The sequence below is a fragment of the Pelophylax lessonae genome (assembly GCF_965119305.1).
Source record: "Pelophylax lessonae genome assembly, chromosome: 6".
In the NCBI taxonomy this organism is placed as follows: domain Eukaryota; kingdom Metazoa; phylum Chordata; class Amphibia; order Anura; family Ranidae; genus Pelophylax; species Pelophylax lessonae.
The window spans coordinates 235,092,233-235,115,350 of NC_138773.1; the positions used below are offsets into that span (position 1 = coordinate 235,092,233).

Here is a 23,118-nt window from a genome sequence, read left to right on the forward strand (position 1 = left end):
TGACGTGGAACTACTTCTGCAGCTGAAAATCCACACCTTATAAGAAACGCAAGGAGCGTTACACCAGTATAACAATGCTAGGAATATGGCGGGGGCGATCTTATATACTGGGGGGCGTATTCACTAATGATTGGTCTAGGGACCCCCTAGTCACTCCAATCACATTCCTAGCATTCTCCTGCCCCCTCAATTGGCTTTTGCTAATGGTTCTGGTCCAATCACAGGCTTTTAAAGCCCATTTCCTGAAGCATTGCATTTTGGTCGGTTCTGGTTGCCGAATTCCGAACTTTTTGGGCAAAAAGTTCTAAATTCGGCCGAACCTCGAACACCCAATGTTCGGGCCGAACCGATGGTGGACGCGAACTGTTCGATCATCCCTAATGCTCAGCTGCTCCCCATTTTAGACATGTTTAGGCACTGCCAAATGTGTAGCGGCTGATCAGCTGACAGCCTTAAAGCAAAATTAAACTCTCTTATCCTTTACAGCCAAGGAAGCTGCTTCTGTTTGATTTGCAGCTGCCATGGTGCTGCACATGTGATCAGTAATGACACCAGTCATTTGATGATCTGACAGTTTGGTTGAGGAAACAAGCAAATGTGACAGTTACCAATCCTGGCATTCTAGGATTTAATCAGTTAAATTGATGGGTTTAGTTCCGCTTTATGATTTACTGCTGTTCAGGGGCTCTGGGCTTTAGCAAAATGGCAGCCTCCAGCTAGAAGAACCAGAGACAAAAAAAATATATGGGTGGGATTTTATATATACCTGCAGAAGTAATAACATAAATGTTTTTTTTTTTTTAAAGATCAAAATTTATTCAAATATTACCCCTTAAGCATCTAGGACACCTCCAGTGGCAAGTCCTAGAAAGACTCTTTAAAATTATTGTTTTTAAATTATTGTGTTTGAATACATGTATGGAACATATGACCAACAACCGGGTTGTTTTTAGAAATAATGTCTATGTGTAACTGTTGAATTTTTGATATTTGAATACATTTTGATCTTTTTTTTAAAAAAAACATTTGTGTTATTACTTCTATGTACTAATCCCACCTATATACATTTTTGTCTCTGGTTTTACAAAAGGGATGATGCCTCCTTAAGTAGTGATTAAAATAATAGGTGATCATTCATAAGTTCACTTGTTTATATATCCAGCCAGAAGAAACAAGAGCCAAGAGCTGGAGTCAATTTACATTGCACACTAATTTTGGTAACATAAATATTAATATGGAAGGTATGTTCCCTGCTAAAGAACATAATTTTATATTAAGTTGTTATGGATAAAATTCCACTTTAGGAGGAACTGTGAAAAGTGTGGACATGAACAGTGCAATGTCTGACAGTCATAACTACATACAGAACATAGGGGGTTCCACTATTTTTAGTTTATGGAATACCCCTTTTGAAAGCAAAGACAACATTGATATACCATAAAAATCTGGTATAAGGCGGTGCATGCTCTAAATTGAAGGATCTCTCTGCCAGGTTGGGATGCAGTGAGAAATCTGTCCTTCCTCACTGAGACTGTGACAATATCAGATCTACCACTGCTTCACTGTACTATTGCAGTGAAAGAGTAATTCCCCCACCTTTCTCTGGAAACAAAATCAATTCTTGAATAACCCAAAGGTTTGTCAAACTGTGCAAGAGACAACATACACCTAAAGTGGTTGTAAACCTCTGACATGAAAAATGAACAAAGCATATCCTTCTATAATGTGTGCTTGCCTCAATCCAAAACACCAAGTGTGATTTCTGTCTGCTGTTTCACTATTGGCTAATTTCTAACAGGTTGTGACTTTAAGTAATCGAGGGGGACGGGAGCTCCAGCACACAGTATGTGATCAATAGCCTCAGCTATGCATGCTTCCCTATGAAATTGTGTCCATTCCCTTCACTCAGGTCTCAGATTACACTCTCTCTTGTCAGTGTTTGATGTCAGATTTCTGTCCTCTACCTCTTGAAGCTCAGAAATGCTGTGTAAATTCTGAATTTTAAAAGGCTGTAGAGATCAGGTGGCTGCACATAAACAGATACAACTTATGCGGAAGGATTGGTTTCATTTCTGAGAATAACCTGCGGGGGCCGGGGCTAGTGACTTCACTTGGGTTTTGCAATACCACCTTAATGCACTTGACAAAAAAGCATGGCACACCAGCTATAAAGATCTGAGTAGTGACTGGTTATATAAATGCAGAAAAGGATTAAAAGAGAAATCAGACATTTCAGGAACTCGTCATCTAAAGAGCAATCTTATATGTTATACGTATCCAACAAGCTGCCTAATCATTTAATAGTGTACTTACAAGATATCGATGGAACTATACTGCCTTAAATGGCTCCCTCAGTAGATATATTGTGAACTTTACTATTTAATTATGTAGAATAGAAAATCTTACTATGACAGCTGGCAAAATAATAGGAAGTGAAATGCTGTAGTAATACCGCACGCATGTAAAATTCAGTAAAGCCAACTGTAGTTTGCTTTAAAGTAAACAATTTGCAGACTAGTAATAGCTTTTCTGGCATGGAGGATAGGTATTTCTCAGATGCTTATTAAAAAAAGTGTCTTCACCAAGATATCTGTTTATATATTGTGCTACGCAATTAAAATGAATGCTGAGAAAAGACTGAGCAGACACCATGGGTCTGATTAACTATAGTCAAGCTCATGTTGGCAGTGAGGATGAGCAGCCTTCACTTTCCTTTGCCAGCAAAATGATGCTTGCTTGTGTATGTTCCACCATGGCCCTGCTTGGAGGACAATATCTGGGATGTAGTTTGCTACATGTGATCTATAAACAAAGTATTCCCTCAACTAAAGAACAGTTCTCCTACAAAATGTAAAACATGAAGCTTTCAGAAAAAAATACAAAAAGGCAAAGACATATAAAATGGTAGTAGAATATAAACTAAAAGGTGCTAAAAAGTGTAAAAATATCTAAAATGAATTCTATAATTTGTCAAATTTGGCAATAAATATGTTCCTTAAATAATCAGAAAAAACAGCAGTATGATTTTGTATGTTTATAAACAATATAATGTAGTAATCTGAACTGAATCAAACATACTATATCATATTTTTTGCGTTTTGGAAACACAGAAGGAGTACAGAAGGAAACACATCAGAGCTTAATCTTGTGTCCTGAATTTGGAATAAAAGAAGCACATTGTTTAGTGGACATGAAACCAGATTCACAGAACTAAAACACCTGGATAAGAATTCTTAAAAAGTGACAGTTATTTTCAGTTGAGTTCAATGAGATTTGAAAATTACAGTCACATTGCTTAAAGCGGAAACTAAACCTTTCTATTCTTGCAGCTTGATCTGCAACTGGCATGATACTGCACATGTGATCAGTTATGACACCAGGCATTTGATGGTTTGACAGTTTGGTTGGGGCACAAGCATGCCGGGAATATAACTGTTTTTTTAAACCATTAAATCTTTGAGTTTAGTTACGATTTAAAATGGAACTGAATGCAAAAACACTTACCTCTACTCCAAGGGTCTGATGCCTGTGGGGTCCCTCACCAGTGCTGGCATCTTCTCCCATTGCATATCTTTTCTTCAATAAAGAGCCTGCATGTTTGTAAGTTCTTTCTTTTTGTCTTTAGTTTCACTTTATGTTTAACATGTTTCTCTTGGTGCTTTAGCCTTTTCAACTGAACCTATTGTGTGTGATCTTTACTGTCTTTTTATTTACATGTTGTCCAGTTCATGAATGAGCCTAGATCAACACCTCTATTCTGCTGTCTATGTATGGACCAACTTCTATATTATATACGGCAGGGGTCTTCAAACATGCCTATACTTACCTGCTGTGTGCAATCGTTTTGCATAGAGCAGCCCTGATCCACTTCTTCTGGGGTCCCCCCACCAGTGCTCCAGGCCCCTTTGCTTCTTTGGGTGCCCCCCACTGAAGGCCTCTTTCCATGGGGGCACTCATTTGGGCTCACTCCTGTGTGTCCACTGACACAGACAGTGGGACTCGTCCCCCACCCCACCCCCCTTGCTCCCATTTTATAGCTTTTGATTGACAGTATGGCTCCTGCTGCAATCAATCTGTCTAATAAGGAGAGCGACAGTGGCTGGAGACACTGCGCTTGTAAACATTGATGGATCGGATCGGGCTCAGGTAAGAAAAAGGGGGGGGGGGGGTCTGGGGGGGAGCTGCAGCACAGAAGGTTTTTCACCTTAATGCAAAGAATGCATTAAAGTAAAAAAAACCTTAAGGCTTTACAACCACTTTAACCTGTGCTATTTGCAAAGTACTTTTTTTCTAGAGTTTAGCTTTAATACTAAATGACAGGTATGATTTAATTAATGTTCAGGCAACAATTTCTGTTTGCCTTCCTCAATACACTGCACATTCGTGGACAACTTGTGTGCTATGGAACAGAATATGAGCACTGACTATTCCATGTTGCTGTAGGAGTAAATTAAATGGCCAATTTAGTTTATAGAATGAAGAGGGATCTGTGTTGTTAACAGTTTAATATATTTAGTGGGTTTTACATCCACTGGGGCCTTTACTTAAACAAATCGGTTCACACATCATAAATCTGCAGATGTAGACTACAGTGTGACATGGAGCATATGCCAAAATAGTATAAGCTTCTTAAGGACAGCATTGCTATACGTTAGTTCTAGGCTTCACCTGACAAGTCCAGATCCAACAGAGCGCCACAAATATGCAACAATCTATATACCTGGATTGCTAGTTTTCAAATGCAGGACTTAATTTAATAACATAGCATACAAAGCAATGCAGTTATGTACCTCACAGCGGCCAGTCAGGAATTATCTCTTAGAACATGAATAAATGCAGAATAATAAAAAAAAGATTTTTGATTGCTACAAATCATTGCTAAAAATTATCATTAATCACTATCACTTTTTGCATTAGGATTTAATATATTAAACATATGTATGAATGATGAACAAGCACAGGTACAAGCATGGTAGAAGTTTATATGTATATATATATATCCAAAACAGGTAAGGTGAACACCACTTCGGTAATCTCTCCATCAGACCATCCCACAGGTCATATATAGAAAAAAGTTCAATGGATTGCTGCACATAAAATGTATTCAAACAAAACTAATAACATACAAAAAATAATCAGAAGCATTCCATAATGACAGTTTCGGGTTAGCAGGACCACGCCTTCCTTTAGATAGGAACACATGTGTTCCTATCTAAAGAAGGGTGTGATCCTGCTAGCCTAAAACTGTCATTGTGGAATACTTCTGATTATTTTTTTGTATGTTTTTTATTTTGGTTGAATACATTTTATGTGCAGAAATCCTTTGAACTATATATATATATACATATATATATATATATATACAGTATCTCACAAAAGTGAGTACACCCCTCACATTTTTGTAAATATTTTATTAGATCTTTTCATGTGACAACACTGAAGAAATGACACTTTGCTACAATGTAAAGTAGTGAGTGTACAGCTTGTATAACAATGTAAATGTGCTGTCCCCTCAAAATAACTCAACACACAGCCATTAATGTCTAAACCGCTGGCAACAAAAGTGAGTACACCCCTAAGTGAAAATGTCAAAATTGGGCCCAAAGTGTGGCCACCATTATTTTCCAGCACTGCCCTAACCCTCTTGGGCTTGGAGCTCACTAGAGCTTCACAGGTTGCCACTGGAGTCCTCTTCCACTCCTCCATGATGACATCACAGAGCTGGTGGATGTTAGAGACCTTGCGCTCCTCCACTTTCCATTTGAGGAAGCACCACAGATGATCACTAGGGTTTAGGTCTTGAAACATACTTGGCCAGTGCATCACCTTTACCCTCAGCTGCTTTAGCAAGGCAGTGGTCATCTTGGAGGTGCGTTTGGGGTCATTATCATGTTGGAATACTGCCCTGCAGCCCGATCTCTGAAGGGAGGGGATCATGCTCTGCAGTTTGTCACAGTACATGTTGACATTTATGGTTCCCTCAATGAACTGTATCTCCCTAGTGCCGGAAGCATTCATGCAGCCCCAGACCAAGACACTCCCACCACCATGCATGACTGTAGGCACGACACACTTGTCTTTGTACTCCTCACCTGGTCGCCATGACACACGCTTGACACCATCTGAACCAAATAAGTTTATCTTGAGCCCATCAGACAACAGGGCATCATTCCAGTAATCCATGTCCTTTGTTTGCTTGTCATCATACTTCAAACTGTTTGCGGGCTTTCTTGGGCATCATCTTTAGAAGACGACAGCCATGCAGACCAATTTGATGCAGTGTGCGCCGTATGGTCTGAGCACTGACAGGCTGACCTCCCACCCTTCATTCTCTGCAGCAATGCTGGCAGTACTCATACATCTATTTCCCAAAGACAACCTCTGGATATGATGCTGAGCACGTGCACTCAACTTCTTTGGTCGACCATGGCGAGGCCTGTTCTGAGTGGAACCTGTCCTGATAAACCGCTGTATGGTCTTGGTCATGGTGCTGCAGCTCAATTTCAGGTACTTGACAATCTTCTTATAGCCTAGGCCATTTTTATGTAGAGCAACAATTCTTTTTTCAGAGAGTTCTTTGCCATGAGGTGCCATGTTAAACTTCCAGGGACCAGTATGAGAGAGCTAGAGCGATAACACCAAATTTAACACACCTGCTCCCCACACCCTCACACCTGAGACCTTGTAACACTAACGAGTCACATGACACCGGGGAGGGAAAATGGCTAATTGGGCCCAATTTGGACATTTTCACTTAGGGGTGTACTCACTTTTTCTGCCAGCGGTTTAGACATTAATGGCTGTGTGTTGAGGTATTTTGAGGGGACAGCAAATTTACAATGTTATACAAGCTGTGCATTCACTACTTTACATTGTAGCGGAAGTGTCATTTCTTCAGTGTTGTCACATGAAAATATATAATAAAACATTTACTAAAATGTGAGGGGTGTACTCATTTTTGGGAGATTCTGTATATATATATATATATATATATATATATACAGTATATGTATAAATCTACCATGCTTATACCTTCATCATTCATACATATATATATAATGTAAACAAAAATATATACACTGAACAAAATTATAAACGCAACACTTTTGTTTTTGCCCCCATTTTTCATGAGCTGAACGCAAAGATCTAAGACTTTTTCTATGTACACAAAGGGCCTGTTTCTCTCAAATATTGTTCACAAATCTGTCTAAGAGTCCATTCAGACTAGCATGACTTGTCAGGCGCGCCGAAGTCGCGCCGAAGTCGCGGTTCACGCTGTGCACCGCGACTTCACAGGTCGTGGTTCACGCTGTGCACCGCGACTTCACAGGGCGCGGTTCACGCTGTGCACCGCGACTTCACAGGGCGCGGTTCACGCTGTGCACCGGCGACTTCACAGGTCGCCCCACAAAGTCGTGTCGCGCCATTCTGAATGGGCTGTAAATCTGTGTTAGTGATCACTTCTCCTTTGCCAAGATAATCCATCCACCTCACATGATTATTGCACAGGTGGGCCTTAGGCTGGCCACAATAAAGGCCACTATAAAATGTGCAGTTTTACTGTATTAGGGGATCTGGGGAGGGGGGTCCGAAAACCAGTCACTATCTGGTGTAGCCACCATTTGCCTCATGCAGTTTAACACATCTCCTTTGCATAGAGGTTGTTGATTGTGGCCTGTGGAATGTTGGCCCACTCCTCTTCAATGGGTGTGCGAAGTTGCTGGATATTGGCAGGACCTGGAACACGCTGTTGTATACGCTAATCCAGAACATCCCAAACATGCTCAATGGGTGACATGTCCCTTGAGTATGCTGGTCATGCAAGAACTGGGATGTTTTCAGCTTTCAGGAATAGTGTACAGATCCTTACAAAATGAGGTTGTGCATTATCATGCTGCAGCATGAGATGATGGTCGTGGATGAAAGGCACAATGGGCCTCAGGATCTCGTCACGGTATATCTGTGCATTCAAAATGCCATCAATAAAATTCACCTGTGTTCATTGTCCATAACATATACCTTCCCATACCATAACCCCACCTCCATCATGGGCCACTCGATTCACAACGTTTACATCAGCAAACCGTTCACCCACACAATGCCATGCATGCTGTCTGCCATCTGCCCTGTACAGTGAAAAACTGGATTCATCCGTGAAGAGAACACTTCTCCAAACTGCCAGATGCCATTGAATGTGAGCATTTGCCCACTTAAGTCGGTTACGATGACAAACTGCAGTCAGGTCGAGACTCCGATGAGGACGACGAGCATGCAGATGAGCTTCCCTGAGACCGTTTCTGACAGTTTGTGCAGAAATTCTTTGGTTTTGCAAACCGATTGTTGCAGCAGCTGTCCAGGTGGCTGGTCTCAGACTATCTTGGAGGTGAAGATGCTGGATGTAGAGGTCCTGGGCTGGTGTCATTACACATGGTCTGCGGTTTTGAGGCTTGTTGATTTTAGGCTGAAATCACAAGTAACACACCAGGATTAGGCTACTTATCGTTTAAAAAGTGACAGTTATTTTCACCTGAGCCCAATGAGAGTTGGGATTTGCAGGCACATGGATAAAATAAAAATCCTTATCCTTTGCAAATGGATCCTTTTGTTTCCTGTTATGTCCCTGGTTTTCTTGTATATTCTCAGCATACGTTAGGCTTTTTTACTTTTGGCTGCCAAAAACGCAGGAAGAGATTCTTTTAACAGTGAGTCAATTGAGTGTTTTTCAGTCAATAAAAACTTCCAATCCAGCCCTGCCATTTCTTTTGCATTTATAATGTGATAATTAAAAATAATTGATTAGGGCATTTATACAGTACATAGCAAGAGCTTGTAAACACTGTCTAGCCTGGCCTTGGATAGTGATTAGATATCTGATTCAAATTCTATGTTTTACTATGATGAGGAGGCCATAGGGAAGCGGGAGGAAAGTGAGAGCTGATGTTCAAATATGTGCTTAGGCTTTACAGCTGAATTCTGGATACCAGATATAACAATTTTTTAGAGATTCCAACCCCTGCTTATACGTGTTTGGAGCTTAACCACTTTACCACCGGAGGGTTTTCCTGCTTTACGTCCAGGACACTTTTTGCAACTTGGCACTGTGCGACTTTAACTGACAATTGCACAATCATGCAACCCTGTACCCAAACAAAATTTACGTCCTTTTTTTTCCACAAACAGAGCTTTCTTTTGGTGGTATTTGATCATCTCTGCGCTTTTCATTTTTTGCGAGTTAAAAAATATCCAATATATTCAATTTTTGTCATATATTTAGGCCAAAATTTATTTAGCTACATGTCTTTGACAAAAAAATCCTCAATTTTTAACCGCTTTAAGACCGGAAGATTTTACCCCATTCCTGACCAGGCTATATTTTGCGATTCGGCACTGCGTTACTTTAATGGACAATTGCACGGTCATACGACGCTGTACCCAAATTAATTTAAATTAAAAACAATATTTATACATTCTGATATATAACATTCCCACAAAAAATTTAAAAATCTAAATTTTTTAACATTTTAGGGCAATTTGTTTTCTGCTACATATTTTTGGTAAAAAGAAATCACAATAAGCGTATTTTGATTGGTTTGCGCAAAAATTATTGCGTTTACTAACTACGGGAAAGATTTGTCATTTTTATTGTCTATTTATTTACTAGTAATGGCGGCGATCTACGATTTTTTTTCGGGACTGCGACATTGCGGCGGACAGTTTGGACCCCTAACTGACATTTTTGACACTTTTGGGGGTACCAGTGACATTACTACAGTAATCAGTGTTATAAATATGCACTGTTACTGTAATAATGACACTGGCAGGGAAGGGGTTAACTTTATTGGTGATCAAGGGGTTAAATGAATGCCTCATGCTTACTGACGTGTGTGGGGGGAGGGGATTGTGTGACACAGACACAGATCGCAGGTTCAGCTATGCTGAATTCTGTAATCTGTGACTGTCTGTCACATAGGAGATCCGCCCACTTTGTTTACACAAGTGGGCGGATTTCCACACTCGATCCCAGACAATCGAGGAAGAGCGGCGGAGATCACCGCCTCTCCTCCCCTGGCCCGACTCCCGCTGTGTCTGAATACAGCGGGAGCGAGCCTCCGGCGGCGCGAGACGCCGGGAGGGGGCGTTGTCCAGCGACGTAGGTCTACTTCACTGGACGATAACGAGCCACTTTGCCGTAGTACCCTCAACGTGAGCGGTCGGCAAGTGGTTAAAGTGTAACACAATTCAGTGGATGTACCTTAATATTCTCTTTAAAATGTTACTTCTAAAGTGCAATGCAGCTGCTTGCTAATGTCTTTGCTGCAGTACTTAATGGTAAGTCATATTATCAGTAGAGTGTTGGGCAATCAACAATGTGGTACACAGTCCAGCTGCACTTCTGGGAGGTCGCCATATTTACAAGAACACAGCTTACAATCTGCTTTAAGCCAGCCATACATGGGTCAAATTTCGAACAAATTTTATTTTAAAAATCGTAATTATGAATTTTCAATAGGATTTTGCACCATTAGTGGCCCAATTTTCACACGGGCCATTGAATTTGAGTGATTGGGCATGTTAGACATGTTTTGAAAAACAAAAAATTTCTAATAAATGATGGGAGAATCATGTGAAAATATAATTGAAAAAGGAATGCGCGTGAGCTATGACCTGGAAAGAAAAGAATATTCCTGGCCACAACATTTATTTTGTGTAGCACCAAGAGGTGAAATTGAGGGCTTGGTTGGTCTAATTTTGAAACCAATGGTGGCACCATCAAATTACAAATGCACGAAATTTCAGGTTTTCAGTAGAAATTTGTCTGGGATTCAACCCATGTATGGCCTGCATAAGTGGTATTGGTGCTGATTTTGGGCAGGGAATACCACAAACCCTGTCACTATGGAAAGACACCACAGCAGATACCAAAGCAAACCCTGTCACTATGGTAAGATTTGGTCCTCCTACTGTGGCTGTGTGTTTAACTATTACAGGTATTTATATGGTGCCGACAATTTACACAGTACTTTACATGTATTGCATATTCACATCAGTCATAGCCCTCAAGGAGCTTACAATCTAAAGTTTATATCTCACTTCCATGCATATACAAGGGCCAACTTAGAAAGAAGCCAAACTCCATGTAGGTAGCGTCACTGTTTTTTTTTTTTCAGATTGAAACTGATTATGGCAGGGCAGAAGTGATAATCACAAAGCTTCTGCAAACCTTCTAAACTCTCCACAATAAAAATGACAGTGCTCCCCTGATGACATTAGCACTACCTGCTTAGAACTACAACAACCCAGATCCCTCCTCATTATACACTCACCGGCCACTTTATTAGGTACACCTTGCTAATGCCGGGTTGGACCCCCTTTTCCTTCAGAACTGCCTTAATTCTTTGTGGCATCGATTCAACAGGGTGCTGGAAACATTCCTCAGAGATTTTGGTCCATAGTGACATGATAGCATCACGCAGTTGCTGTAGATTTGTCGGCTGCACATTCATGATGTGTATCTCCCATTCCACCACATCCCAAAGGTGCTCTATTGGATTGAGATCTGGTGATTGTGAAGGCCATTGGAGTACAGTGAACTCATGGTCACGTTCAAGAAACCAGTTTGAGATGATTTGAGCTTTGTGACATGGTGCATTATCCTGCTGGAAGGAGCTATCAGAAGATGGGTATCCTGTAGTCATAAAGGGATGGAGATGGTCACCAACACTACTCAGGTGAGCTGTGGCGTTTAAATATCGCTCAATTGGTACTATGAGTTCAATAGTGTGCCAAGAAAATATCCCCTACACCATTACACCAACAGCCTGAACCGTTAATACAAGGCAGGATGGATCCATGCTTTCATGTTGTTATGCAAAACTCTGACCCTACAATCTGAATGTCGCAGCTGAAATCTAGACTCATCAGACCAGGCAATGTTTTTTCAAACTTTTATTGTCCAATTTTGGTGAGCCTATGCGAATTGTAGCCTCAGTTTCTTGTTCTTAGCTGACAGGAGTGGCAAACCATTGTGACCTTCTGCTGCTGTAGGCCATCTGCTTCAAGGTTCGATGTGTTGTGCTTTCAGAGATGGTGTTCTGCATACCTCAGTTGTAATGAGTGGTTATTTGACTTACTGTTGCCTTTCTATCATCTCAAACCAGTCTGCCCATTCTCCTCTGACCTCTGACATCAACAAGGCATTTTTGTCCACACAACTGTCGCTCACTGGATATTTTTTCTTTCATGGACCATCCTCTGTAAACCCTGGGAATGTGTGGAAGTCTCAGTAAATCAGCAGTTTTTGAAATACTCAGACCAGCCTGTCTGGCACCAACAACCATGCCATGTTCAAAGTCACTTAAATCTCCTTTCTTCCCCATTCTGATACTCGGTTTGAACTTCAGAAAGTCATCTTTACCACGTCTAGATGCCTAAATGCATTGAATTGCTGCCATGTGATTGGCTGATTAGCAATTTGTGTTACCAAGCAATTGAACAGGTGCACTGCATAGGAGGAAGTGACGTCATCTGAAGGTGGGACCCGGATCGTAGAGAAGACGAGAAGACTTTAATTCCTCCTGTGCAGTCCATGCCGGCCTGCATGGACTTCCTGGACACTTTAGGTGTCCCAGCTCTTCTATCTACAGCTATCTGGACCCCCTTAAAGATTGACTGGACAGCGTTGACGTGTGTAACCGTACATCTTGTAAGTGTTTTTAATCTTATTCAATAAATCCTGTATCTTACTACTACACTTAGGTGGATCCCCCTCCCTTACTTTCTGTCATTTCTCACAGAGTCTTTGGAAACACTCTTGGGATGGCTGTTACCTAATTTATTCATCATACCACTATTTCTCTTGGACTTATGGACATTTTATATAAATTTGAAGGACTTAATTTATCTATACTATTGTGGTATCCATTACCAACTTGTTGTGCGCCAGATAATCTTTGCCTTTATGCAACATAAACAGTATATTTGGTTCTTCCAGCTATAAAGATTGTTGGTAAGGTGACCAGTCACCCTGCATATAATCAGTTCACTGGGGTGATAAGTCTCATCACCAAGGCACTGCTGAGAGGGCAAGAGTATAGGAGGGTGGAAGATGCTAGTGACTACTGTAAAAAAGAAGTGGAGGTGTGCTTACTGCTGCAGCTCTGCATATTTTGGTATATGTCCGGAGTTCAGCTTTAAATATACAACTATCTAAATTAAATCAGAAGTCCAGGCAAACATAACAGGATAAAAATGAATAACCCATTAAAAGATTAAATAACAAAACCAGCTTTTACTGCAATCCAGGGAAATCCCCTATAATTTTTTTCTGCCGTTAGATTATAGTGTATGATTATGAATTACTAATATTGATTTTGTTTATTTTAAGAGTATAATTGTCTGTGCATACACACGGTCTTGAAGAAGCTTATTGTGAAATGCGTCGACCAATGAACAGTTTCACATCTACGTGATTTCAATATGTATTGTACTCTTTATCATTATGTGCATGACTTATACTAAGTAGAAACATCCTCTGTTGTTTTATCTGTATTGGTTTTAATATGGAATTAATAAATGTTTCTTTTAATTTTTGTGTACATTTATCTGTCTCATGATGTGCCCTAAAAGTCCACACAAATTACAGATGTCTTTGTACGTCTGTTGTTCCAATTTTCCGAATATAAAGGATTGTGGCAAACTTTTGATAGCTCCTTTTTTTCTTCTGCCACTAGATGTCCTCATTCTGATGGCGAAAATCATTCAGCCCACTGCCTCTGAGCCCAGGCTTGTGACTGGGCAGTAAAACCAAAAGCAGCACAGTGATGAGCTCATCTTTGTGCCACTCTGCTTTTCACTTCTTATCGGCGCGCCTCTTGTTAATACAAATGATTTGCTCCTTGTACTCCTCTCCTGCTTCCTCTCCCCTGCTGTACAGGGACTGCAAGAGGGTGATACCAGGTCAGATTTAGGTACTTACATTGCTTGTGTTTAAAAATACATTGAATTATGAATGAGGTCCCTTTCACACAAGGGAGTCCGTCGGCAAACTCAGTTTTTCTCATGGCAGCTCTGTCTCCGTGCTGTGTGCGGAGACAGCGCTATCAGGTCCCCACTGTTCTCTATGGGGGAATCGGATGGGAACGGACCGCCTGTCCCTTCTCATCCAATCCGATCCGATCCGTTGGACGGATGGAAAATAGGGTCTCCATCCGTCCAGATTTGACTAACCGGATCGGATGTCAGCGGACATGTCCCTGCTGACATCCGATGCCCCATAGAGATGCATGGGGCATCAGTTCAGATCCGCCTGAAAATCTGACAGGCGGATCTGAAAGGTCCGCTAGTGTGGAAGGGGCCTTAGTGTTTAGAGAGCTGCATTTATTAATGTTTTGTCTGCTTTAAAATATCAGTTCACATGATTTTATATTTGTTGGCCTGCCAAGGTAAACCATTGTTCTGATAATGGCTAGATAAAAATATGAACCCATTTATCCACATGTGCTCAACAAACAAAAGGCTTGACTGTCCTTCACCTGTTCCATCCTAACAGTGCTATATAAGAAATCATAGCCAGTTTTTCTATTCTTTTTCTTTTTTACTGCCTTTTTCTGATGAGAAAATATCATCTTGGCCTCCAAATATAGAATGGAAGATTAACAAGCTGAAAATTTTAAATTTCTTATGCTCCTCTAAGGAGACATTGAATGGTATACATAGTTAAAGACAATATTATCTTTACTTCTGAAAGCGGTAATTGCAGAAAGATACAGTGGGGACCTGTTCTGCTGTGTAATTCTTGCTCCATCATTAACTTTTATGGGCAGATGTTTAGTGCTGAAACTTAACATACCAAAACAAAGCATGCCAATTATAGAACAATTCACATGGCGTGCTCAAAGCTTGGTATTTCAAAATCTTGATTTGTTTGTTAGGGCATAAGCACTTATGAATATTATTTCTTGGCATTCATACTCATTCATGCAAAAGAAGTGCAATCTGGCATAAGAAACTCACAGAGATCTTAGCTGTTATTCGACATGGGCTGAGTTCACATGAAGGCTATAGGATGTGTATGTATAGGGGAAAATTATGGTTTTTCTCTGAATTTTACTTTTACGCTCTTGAGTGATTTACAAGGTGTTTTATCGTTCAGGATTGAATGTTATATTTTACCTATGGGTCAAAGGTTCAGATACTAGAATCCCAAATGCAGTGAGATAGGAAACTCATAAATTATCCAGAATTGAACATATTTAATGCTTATTCCATCTGGTTATTTTTTTTTTTTTTGTTACGCTAAAATTTAGAGCTGAGCTAAAATAAAATAAAGACGAACTAAAACCATATGTAAAAATCATCTATAATACTTAACACATATGTGTGATTGGTGACATTTTTATTTTTTTCACAGTGCTACATGTAATTAACTGTATTACTTTTACATAAAAGTGATTGTAAATGCATTGTTTATTTTTAAACATTATTTTATTATTAATATTATTATTATTATATTTCAGGATTTATATAGCAACAACAGTTTGCATAGCACTTTACAACACAAGGGCAGACAATGCAGTTACAATACAATTCAATACAGGAGGAATCAGAGGGCCCTGTTTGTTAGAGCTTACAATCTAGAAGGGAGGGTCAAGTGAAACGAAAGGCAATTACTGTGGGGGATGAGCTGATGGAGAAAATGAAAATACAGTTGTTAGGTGTGGGTAGGATAGGCTTCTCTGAAGAGGAGGGTTTTCAGGGATTGTCTAAAAGCTAACAGAGTAGGAGATAATCGGACAGATTGGGGTAAGGAGTTCCATAGGATTGGAGAGGCTCTGAAAAAGTCCTGGAGGCATGGGAGGAGGTGACGAGGGAGCTAAAGAGCAGGAGGTCTTGAGAGGAATAAAGAGAATGATTCGGTTGGTATTTTGAGACTAGGCTAGTGATGTAGCTGGGGGCCGAGTTGTGGATGGGTTTGTAAGGTGTTGTAAGTATTGTAGCAAATGGTAAGGTGGATGAGTCTGGCAGCAGCATTCATGAAAAATTGAAGGGGGGGGGGGGGATAGCCTATGTAGTGGTAAGCCAATGAGAAGGGAGTTGCAGTAGTTAGGACAAGAGATAACCAGGGAGTGAACCAAGAGCTTTGTTGTGTCATTGGTTAGAAAGGGGCGTATTTTGGAGATTTTGTGGAGGTTGAGGCGGCAAGAGTTGGACAGTGTTAGGACGTGGGGCTTGAAGGAGAGTTCAGAGTCCAGGACTACACCCCTTGACTTTGGCATGAGGGGATGTGCTGATAGTTGTGCCATCGATTTCAGAGATCAGAGAGATCAGAGAAAGGGGCACATGGTGGAGTAAAAATTATCAGTTCGGTTTTGGATAGATTGAGTTTGAGGAAGTGGTGTGACATCCAGACTGATTTATCTGCTAGTAAATTAGTGATAAGTGAGGAGACTGAGGGAGTGAGCTGAGGGGTAGAGAAATAGATTTGGGTGTCGTCAGCCTAGAGATGGTGTTTGAAGTCATATGAGGCGACCCAGAGAGGAGGTGTAGATTGAAAATAGGAGAGGTCCAAGAACAGAACCTTGGGGGACCCCAACAGAGAAAGGAAGAGAGGAGGAAGTAGAATTGTAAGTAATTTTGGAAAAAAAAAAAAAAGAATTGTAAGTAATGGCAAGGGTGCGTTTGGAATAAGTAGGAAGAGAACCAGCGAAGAGTACAAACACAGGGACCAAAGGCGTGGAGTTTTTTGAGGAGGGGGTGGTCAACCGTATCAAAGGCAGCAGAAAGGTCCAGCAGTAGGAGTATAGAATAGTATCTATTGGTTTTGGCCATTAGTAGATAATTTGTTAGTTTAAGGACAGTAGTTTCTGTGGAGCATTGAGGATGAAATCCAGACTGAAGGGGATTAAGAAGGCTATTCTCGGGAAGGTGGTCGCTTAGTCGGTTGTAGACCATACGTTCAAGAAGTTTGGATAAAAAGAGGAGCAAGGAAATGGTGCATAGGTTGTTAAGATTGGTTGGGTCCAGTGATGGCTTTTTAAGTATGGGGCTGACTGGTGCATGTTTTTTGAAGTGTTGGGGAAGATGCCAGAAAAGAGGGAGAGATTGAAGATATGGGTTAGAGAGTATAGAATGGAGCTAGAGGGTGAACGTTGCATTTGTGAAGGAACAGGACCCAGAGGGGATTTTTTTTTTCTCAACAAAAGTGGAGGTACTCTTTAAATTTAGAAAAGCAAGGAAGGTAGTATAATTCTGTTCCTGTACATGTCCTGCTGGGTTTAACTTAAAGTTATTGTAAAGCCTCGTTTTTTTTTTTTTTTTAAATAACGAACATGTTATACTTACATGCCCTCCCTGTGGAGTGGTTTTGCATGGAGTGACCTGGATCCCTCTTCAGGGCTCTTGGCCCCTCCTTCCTGTTGAGTGCCCCCACGGCAAGCAGCTTGCTATGGGGAACTAAACAATACAAAAATGTGTGCTCAGCTGCAAATATGTAAAATCATAAAACTGTTGCAATCAAACACTTCTTAAATAGCAAGGAGAAAAAATGTTGTAAAATAAATAGGTTGCGCCGTTTTTGACTGAGATATTAATATCTCATAAAGTAATTATGTAACAGATGCAATAAACAATGTGCAATAAGCAAAATTAAACAATAGTGAATGTTAAAATTACAAAGTGTCACTAGATAAGTGAAACTCATGTTGCCCAGAACGGTGTAACAAGTGAAATAAGTGAATCAAAAATATTTTTTTTGTGACTAAATGGCCATGATCTGTTCACAAAAAATGACAAATTATAAATCATGCAAAAAGTTCATAAATAGTCCAGTTCTCCACAATTCAATAGTGCAGTTGAAATAATCCACAATGCAAAGTGTGTCACTGCTGTGCTCTATATTTGAAAACTATCCGCTTATCAAATCAAATAATCCCACCAAGAGATCATATGCGTGTGAGTGGAAGCGCCTTCATCCCAGTCAAAGCCTTCTGAGAGGAAACGCGTTTGATTGGAGCTAGCAAAGTGACGTCAACTAGCGCAGACTGCACTGCAGGTGGCCATGCAAGTTTTTTTTTTTCCCATATCGCTCAAATTCATTGTCCTTGATGTAAGTGTAATTTTTATGTAATAAACCAGTATACATGTAGCGCTTGAAATTGGTAAGCAAACCATATACGTGAATAAAATAAAATAGATGCAATAAATGGATAAACGCACAAGACTGCAAACAATCAGTGCAATACACAAAACACCAGTGACTACAAATACATAAATAATATTGCTGCACCAAGTGAAAAATTAATCAATCAAAGTGATAATTTATGCACATATACTAGATAAAAGATAATATATTATTGTAAAAGCAAATCAATGCTAATACCAAGTGCAATAAAGTGCAAAACTCTTAAAAAGTCCCAGTGTTAGTGACCAAGTGAATAATAAATAATAATAAATTAAAGTCCCAAAGGCTCAGTGAAAAATAAATAGCCAGAAAATCAAATAAAGCTCTCAATCTTCATCCGTAAATCAATATTTAAAGTGCCACAGTGCTCCACACTCCACACAGGTGCTCCCGGTGACTAGTGCCAGATTAGCAGCTCACCTTAGGGATAGACTCCAAGGAGTCATACACGCATAGAAATCGTATGAACCAACAGCCTGTTATCTCCTCTCCTTCCACTTCAGCTGCTCTCCGAGTGCGATAGGATCTCAGCAGAACTCAGCAGAAAATAAAGGGGAGAGGGGATCTAGTGCTCACTGTTTTTAAACGCTTTATTATAAATCAAAGGTGAAAATACACTTACATTCCCCTGCACTTCAGCAGTGCGGGCTTGCAACAGCAGAAAAAACCTTGATGACAGAACCTCCTAAGGACCGACGTACTACGAGTAGGCTCCTCCCCTTGAGGATGTAGCGCTACCCCCGCAGGAGCCGCTTAAGTATGATTCGCTCTGTACTCAGGCTCTCAACCCCAAGAACAATCTCCACCCCTCTGGCACACCCAGCAATAGTGTAAGTGCAAAGACCAATGAAAACACACACGTTATGATAAAACACAGAAAAGTCTTTACTATAAAGTTTCTGTCAAGAAGTTACAAATAATAACAGAATACTCTTGAATGAATTGGCTAGAGAACCACAAGTGATGTATTATATTCATCTAGGGGATTCCACAACTGTAAATTACAACAGAAGCAGAGACAAGCACTTAAACAACAATGAACCACAATGTAGTAACTCTGTACAAGCTTGGCTGCCTCTTCTTAAATTGGCGCCAGACAGGAGGCGAGCAGAAGAATAACTTTCTCTTATGTCAGACCTCTTTCGTCTCTCCCCTGACACCACAGGCCCAACTACAAACGCTGTACCTAATTCAGTGCTTAGTGGCTTAACTCCCAAGTCGGACTACTTCACACATACACTACATATACAGAGCCCTGAGTATGTGTGTGCATGCCAGTATGGCACCAGTAACTTCAGTCCCTTGGAAGAAGGATGAGGCCTTGCATCTTCGGCTAGCCACTTTATGTAGTTGATGCACTTAGAACTCCTGCTTGGTAAAGTGTAACTGGTATGCTGACAGTATCCGGATAACAAGGCAGACAATGTGACTGCTTAACAGGGCTCCAATAAGACCCAGGTTCTGGCAAGTAAGGGCAAAGTGAAGTAACTCTGTCTGTGTGCATTGTCCTTGTTTCCTGCAAATGGGCAAGTGCCCTCTCACCATTCCTGAGGTCAAGGCCCAAACGAATGTCCTGGAACAGGCAGGCTCTTCTGGTAACCAGACTGGCCACTTGTCTTCAGAGGTGCTTCCACTCACATGCATATGATCTCTTGGTGGGATCATTTGATTTAGTAAGCGGCCAATTTTCACATATAGAGCACAGCGGCAACACACTTTCCATTGTGGATTTTTTCTGCTGCACTACAAACAGTTTGTTGTATTTGCATGTGGGAAAGTTGGAGCATCATCTTTTCACTAAACACATTGAATTGTGGAGCGCTGGAATATTTGATGAACGTTTTGCGCCAATTATTTTTGATGTAATTCACTTGTTACACTGTTCTAGGCAACAAGAGTTTCACTTACAGTATCTCACAGAAGTGAGTACGACCCTCACATTTTTGTAAATATTTACAATGTAAAGTAGTGAGTGTACAGCTTGTATAAGGGCCCTTTCACACGGGCGTTCCGCATGTCCGTAAACCATCCTATTTTTTTGTGGGTGATTTACGGACCATCCGCTGACATCCAATATTCTTCCTTTCAGTTCTGTTCCCTTTTTTGGAACGGAACAGAACCCTATTTTTGTTCCGTTGAAAAAACGGAAAGGATGCAAAATCGGATGTCAGCAGTGTCATCCGCTGACATCCGCAATGCCCATAGACATACATTATGTCCGTATATCATCCGCAAACGGATGGGATGATATGCGGACATACGGAGCGGATGTGCTGTCCCCTCAAAATAACTCAACACACAGCCATTAATGTCTAAACCACTGGCAACAAAAGTGAGTACACCCCTTAGTGAAAATGTCCAAATTGGGCCCAATTAGCCATTTTACGTCCCCGGTGTCATGTGACTCGTTAATGTTACAAGGTCTCAGGTGTGAATGGGGAGCAGGTGTGTTAAATTTGTGTTAAATTTGGTTAAATTTGGTGTTATCGCTCTCACTCTATCATACTGGTCACTGGAAGTTCAACATGGTACCTCATGGCAAAGAACTCTCTGAGGATCTGAAAAAAAGAATTGTTGCTCTACATAAAGATGGCCTAGGCTATATGAAGATTGCCAAGACCCTGAAACTGAGCTGCAGCACAGTGGCCAAAACCATACAGCTGTTTACCAGGATAGGTTCCAATCAGAACAGGCCTTGCCATGGTCAACCAAAGTAGTTGAGCGCGCCTGCTCTGCGTCCTATCCAGGGGCTGTCTTTAGGAAATAGACGTATGAGTGCTGCCAGCATTGCTGCAGAGGTTGAAGGGGTGGGGGGTCAGCCTGTCAGTGCTCAGACCACACGCCGTACACTTCATCAAATTGTTCTGCATGGCTGTCATCCCAGAAGGAAGCCTCTCCAAGAGAAACGTATTTGGTTCAGATGGTGTCAAGCGTGTGTGGCGGCAACCAGATGAGGAGTACAAAGACAAGTGTGTCTTGATTACAGTCAAGCATGGTGGTGGGAGTGTCATGGTCTGGGGCTGCATGAGTGCTTACGGCACTGGGGAGCTACTGTTCATTGAGGGAACCATGAATGCCAACATGTACTGTGACATACTGAAGGAGAGCACGATCCCCTTCCTTTGGAGACTGGACGGCAGGGCAGTGTTCCAACATGATAACAACCCCCAAACACACCTCAAAGACAACCACTGCCTTGCTAAAGAAGCAGAGGGTAAAGGTGATGGACTGGCCAAGCATGTCTCCAGACCTAAACCTGTGGGACATCCTCAAACAGAAGGTGGAGGAGTGCAAGGTCTCTAACACTCACCAGGTCCGTGATGTTATCATGGAGGAGTGGAAGAGGACTCCAGTGTCAACCTGTGAAGCTCTGGTGAACTTCATGCCAAAGAGAATTAAAGCAGTGCTGGAAAATAATGGACGCCACACAAAATATTGACACTTTGGGCCCAAATTGGACATTTTCACTTAGGGGTGTACTCACGTTTGTTGCTAGCAGTTTAAACAATAATGGCTGTGTCTTGAGTTATTTTGAAGGGACAGCAAATTTACATTTCTTCAGTGTTGTCAAATTAAAAGATATATATATATATATATATATATATATATATATATATATATATATATATATATATATATATATATATATATATATTATATATATATAATATTTATTATATATATTTATTATATATATAATAAAATATTTACAAAAATGTTAGGGGTGTACTTATTTTTGTGAGATACTGTATCTAGTGACACTTTGCCATTTGAACATTCACTATTGTTTGATTTTGCTTATTGCACATTGTTTATTGCAGCTTGCAATGGGGGCACCCAAGCCAAGTCAAAGCTCACTGTGTCCATTCAGACACAGAGCCATGACCCCGCCCCCCATCCCATCTCTCTCCTGATTGGCTGACTGACTTTGATTGACAGCAGTGGAAGCCAACACTGCTGTCTCAGCCATTGAGGAGGGGAGTTCTGGGCAGCCAACACACTCCTGCAACATTGCCGTGTAAAGATGGGCTCAGGTAAGTATTAGAGGGACTGAGTGGGGCTTCTGCACACAGAAGTTTTTTTTTGTTATCTTAATGTAAAGAATGCATTAAGACAAAAAAAAAAATGTTTGTCTTTACAATCCCTTTAAAGAAAAGTATACTGTATTTCCAGTACCAAAAATAAAGCTTTATGAAATACTGGAAACTGGTATTTGGTTAGTGGGTGCCTCTAGAAGAGTGGGAGGCTATGGGGTTGATTTATTAAAAGGTAAATAGGCTGTTCACTTTGCTAGGTAATTTGCTCCAGAGCTTAGTGAATGCAGTCAAGTTTCCCTTTGCAAAGAGCGCCCAATCACATGCAACGAAAATATTAAACCGCAATTTTGTTTGCACGTGATTGGATGATTGAAGTCAGCATAGTTACACACATTCACTAAACTCTGGGGAATATTCTCTTGCAAAGTACAACTTCAATTACAAAATGAATAACATATTTGCTTTTAGTGAATATACCCCAATCTGTTAAAATTTTAGAAAACCTCCACAAAATACTAATGTATTGGTACTTCAGCCCAATGAAACTTTAGCACTTATTCTCGAAAAGCTCTTAACTCTGTTGGCAAGGTTGTGGATCACAAGACACATTTAGACTTATATTATGGGCTTGCCCAATAGTTCAAATATACTGGGCTATGGTACAGGATTGAAAAAATATTAAACTGTTGTTTAATGTCTTTCTTTTTTCCATCAATATGCATCTTTATTGTATATTTAATCATTTAGCACATGACAAAGGATCCCAGAAGATTGTGGACTAACTAAAGAGATAGCACAGCAGATGATACCTTCTTTGAGGTTCTGTTTCCTATGCTCATTTGTGTGTAAACACATGTGTGTGTGAGTTTGAGCGTTTACGTTTTGTTAACCTGCAAAATTGTT

At 40.6% G+C, this 23,118-nt stretch overlaps 1 protein-coding gene across 2 annotated transcripts in view; it reads left to right on the forward strand.

The window, feature by feature from the left end:
• The window catches only part of PDE1A (phosphodiesterase 1A), a 430,190-nt gene that overhangs the window by 157,915 nt on the left and 249,157 nt on the right, over positions 1–23,118 (forward strand). The gene's annotated exons all lie outside the window — the stretch shown is intronic.